Here is a 4,389-nt window from a genome sequence, read left to right as displayed (position 1 = left end):
CAGAATCTCTGGAGATTTCGAAGCATCTAAAATTCTGTTGTCTGCAGAACTGTATCCACTTCTTCACACTGAAGATCTCTTTGCTTTTTGACTGGAGGTCAGTTGAGCCACACTGGCCTACAGTTTGCCATAATTAATTATGCTGGCAAATCTTAAGAGACTGCTTGCAATCGTGACACAAAAGTGACTGTACTGATATCCCTATTCATCTTTTGAAATAAAACTGGCCTCTGCTTGGTTCCAAGGGGCTATGGTCCAGATACTGACGAGATTAACAGAGATACATTGCTATTTAGATAACATTCTAACCCCTGGCAAGACCAAAAGTGACTCTCTCAAGATGAATATATAAATGTGACATTACAAAGACTGAAAGACTATGGAGTGAAAGTTTGCAAGGACAAATTTGAATTTTTCCAGCACACAGCAGAGTACTCGGACCTAGTGATTGATGCTAATGGTCTTCACAAGATACCTGAAAAGGTCAAGGCCATAATGGACAACTCTGCTTTTGAAAATATAAGTTACAGCTGTTCTTTTCTTCCTGTAAGGATGACTCATTCCTTATCTAACTACAATACTGAAGTGACTTCAAAAATCTTCCAAATCATAAAAAAAATCACAGGCTTAGACAGATTAGGGGGACAAAACTTTCCAAAGAGGTAAGGATTTGCAGTAAATTCCTGGGAAGAATTAGGACTTTTAGGTTCAATACCTGACCCTGACACTGGGAGAAGCTGGACATGTTAGGTTCCAGTTTTCAACTGTTGCCTTTAGTATTTGCAGACTCAGTGACTGACTGAACAACTAGCAGTCAGCTGCTCTACTATACAAAGGTTACACACAGCAGCACAGCTTAAGGGACCATTCAAGAGCCAGTTCTACCTCCCAGATTCTCCACTTAGCCCTGATGCAAGGTTATATAACCTAGAAAGGGTCTTCTACAATTTTTTCTGCCATAAGGATCCACCACCAACTGAGCAGAGCCCAAGTACAGTGTACTCCAACAGCTCTTCTCCACCCCAACATTTCCCTCCCCAGTCCTGACACAATCCATGCAGTAGGTCCTACAGAGGTTGGCACAGGAACAAGTTACATTGGTGATTTTCCCTGCAGTCCTACCCAGCAGAGGGCACCCTCCTTTCACAAGTCCAGCCTCAGCACCCTCCAGGAATGGAGCTGTGCAGCTAAAAGGAAAAGTTCCTTCCCCCCACAAAGCATGCATGTACACACATGCGCGTGTGCATGCACACACACACCTCTCAAAGCAAACTGTACACTAAGAAAAGGCTTTTTAAACCCCTTAAATATCCAGCCAGACAAGAAGCTTGTGAGCCAAAGAGGGCGCATGGGGTCCCAGGGCTGCCAGTGAGACACAGCACAGGCTGGAAGGCTGAGCTTGAACTTTGCAGGGCTGTTCCTTCGCAGAAACACCCCCCTACACACACCCATGGCTTGCTGGGCAGCTTAGTCCCACCACCACATTGTTCTGCCGCATAGTGGAAAAGCCACAGTGCAGGCTTTTCTCTGGGGGGAGGGTGGAGATAGACACAGGCGGAGTCAGATCTTGATTACTTGAACCTTTAACATCCTTTTCTGTAATTTAGAACATACTTGTTCCTGTTCCAGAACCAGTTTTTTCTAATTCTTTCCTTCAGGCTGTGGAAATCTGTTCCAACAAGAAAAAAAGAGCCCTGCTGCTTATCAGAGGCTCCAAAACAAACCAGGGCAATGTGTGAGTGCAGCCCTCCCCATCCATCCCCAACACAGCCGTTCGGGGGATCAGATTTCCCTTCACCCAGGGTCATGGCTGTTGCAATCCCAGGTTTGAAACGCAGTTGATTTTGTCTGAAACAGGACAAAAAAAATACTGTCTCATCTGCCAAGGGGCAGCACCTCCTCTTGCTCTGCAACAATTTGCTGTGGTTCAGAAGGGAAGGAACCAGCAGCAGAGAGCCTGGGGCACCCATTTCTCAGCTGGGGAAGAAAGTGTGTGTTTGTCTTTACATTTCTTCTGGCCTCTCGGGTAAATACTTCTTGCTTTAAACCACTTCTGAAGCCTCCCCCTACTACCCTTCTAAAAGAAATGAGACCAACAGCATTTCCTCTTTTTTTACCTGTCTCAGTATAATTATGAAGAGCTATTCTGGGAGGAATTTTAGTCAACTGTAGCCATAAAACCAGAAGAGGGAGTGCCCCCTGCCTCACTGTGGGGCCTACATCTATGGTAGATGGTTAGAGAAAGGAAACTTGCGATGAATGGAATTTTAAAAAAGGAATAGCAAAGAAAACTACCTGTTTAGAAGGCCAAAGTCTTCCTAACAGATTCAGTACCTGTTACCAGTGGCCTCCCTCAATTTCCCAGTGTCTCTCTTCCATCATGTGAGCTGTAATTGGCTCTGCTCCACCCCCTCATTGAGCATTTATGGAGAAAAAGACAGTGCAGGCAGAGGGGTTGTGTTTACTTCGTAAGGAAGTAAAAGTTAGCAGTGAAAATGAAAAAAAGTCCTAGCTGCTCATTCTGAAGAGTCATCTCTGTTGTGTTTTTGGCAGTTGTAGCTGAGTCAGACTCCTACGAGGATTTCTTACAGGAGTCAGAAGGGGACCAAAGCACGCACTCTGCCACCATTGCACCAGTAAAATAAATATAGGAGAGGAAACTCTCCAACTGCATTGATATTGTCACAGGTCTTGATGTTTTATGCTTATACAGAATTATGTATCTCTGTTTGCATACATGTGTTTCTATGTATAGCATACTTGTGTGGATGCATGTTTGTGTGTGTAAGTGTGGGCATGTTCCTGGGAAATGGTAGTGTGTTGTAGGAAAGAGTAAAGCATAGATGTGTCACTGCACACAGCTCATGTGTTACTGCAAGCTTTTACCTGTGCACAGAGTGGGGGAGAAATGGGTGAGGGGGAACTGCTGTGTGTACCTGTGTTGCTGGGGAGCACTGTGCTCTTGCTTTCCATCTCACACCACCGTACACAGCCAAGAAGGACAAAGAAACTGGCAAGGCAATTGCTTTTACTCTGGCTTGTGGTTAAGGGAAGATGAGCCAGTTTCCTGGCAGGAAGGAATGGTGGGCAAGCTGGCTTTTCCCTTTTTTCCCCTCATCTTTTAGGTGCTAGGGAACACTTCAGGCGAACAGGAAGGGGTACCTCAGGGTTTCGCAGTTGGAAGCCCCTTCTGTACCACACAGTGATACTGCTCCACAGAGTCACAAACAGGGTGCTGACAGATATGCAAGTCCCTGATGTAACCCATGATGTTTCACAAAAAGTGCCATGAGTAACAGTGGACCCCACCACCACCCAGCAGACATTCACTGTTTGGTCAGGGGATAGGGGGAAGGAAAATTGAGCTCCATTTCTGGACCCAATCCATGGAAGAGAGGCTGCATGTTTGCAGCCTCTCTCCCCTAGCCCCAACCCCTCCTCCCAGCTCTAGTTCTGTCTTCAGGATGGGAGGGAGGAGGAAGGGGACGGTTCTCTCTCTGGGGTTTACCCAGCCTGCACTGGATGGAGAATGGGGCAGGTGGATCAGAGTCCCCCTCAAGGTGGTGGGTTCCAATCCACCCACCCCAGCCTCCAGCACAGGCCGGGCAAACCCCAGATGGAGCTCCCTCTGCTCCCTTCCTCTCATCCCATCCTGAAAACAGCAGTGGGGTGGGGATAGGCTGTATCAGCCCAGCCCTGCTCCCAGGCAGGGACAAACAGAAGTTAATGAAGGCACTCTGCTTTGGAACACCTTCATCTGAACCCTCATTTAGTGAGAGTCAATTTGTCCCATGATCAGGCACTTCTAAAGTGCTCTGCAGTTATGTACTTCTCTCAGGGCACAGCTGTACAGTGCTTTCAAGGGGCTGATCATACAACAAACATAACTTCTGTCTGCACTCTCCATCTCAAAATCTCCCCACCCAGACACCAACTTCTTGAGCTGCTCCTACCTCCCAGCCTGCTGCTAGGTAAGCCCTCACTTCACCAAGCAGAGAAAAAGGAGCTTTGAAAGAGGAGAGGAGAGGAGAGTTGGGGGTGCTCCCTGTTTCTAGCTGATGGGGAGCTCTGCCTTTGCACTCCTACTACATTAACCCAGCCCAAACACCAGCCAAGCCATCAAAGTAAAATAAGTTTTGCCTCCTCTGACTCAAGAGCTTCTGGAAAAAAGGCAAATCCATGTCTGGGTTTCTTGTTGTTATTGCTCAGAAGTGAATCAAGTCTGCAGAGGGGAATTTAATTCTAATCCCAACACAAAGAGACAACTTAAAAAAGGTACGTGGAAAGTTAGTAGAGTCACCAGCACTAGTTATTTTTACAGTTTTCCAAGACAGAATGTGTCCAACCCCTGCCCATGTCTCCTCAGCCCCTCCCCTGTGCTCACCATAA

General features: G+C 46.8%; 1 long non-coding RNA gene across 1 annotated transcript; it reads left to right on the top strand.

Annotated features, from left to right (window-relative positions):
• Positions 1-1,722: 1,722 nt before the first annotated feature.
• Positions 1,723-2,734, top strand: LOC109299457. The gene is made up of 2 exons (XR_002097859.1): positions 1,723-2,026; positions 2,554-2,734. It is a non-coding gene; the product is annotated as an uncharacterized LOC109299457 (long non-coding RNA).
• The last annotated feature ends 1,655 nt before the right edge of the window (positions 2,735-4,389 follow it).

The sequence above is a fragment of the Gavialis gangeticus genome, unplaced genomic scaffold (assembly GCF_001723915.1).
Source record: "Gavialis gangeticus isolate Ggan-Ray unplaced genomic scaffold, GavGan_comp1, whole genome shotgun sequence".
Lineage (NCBI taxonomy): Eukaryota > Metazoa > Chordata > Crocodylia > Gavialidae > Gavialis > Gavialis gangeticus.
This window is presented reverse-complemented; position numbering and strand designations above follow the sequence as displayed.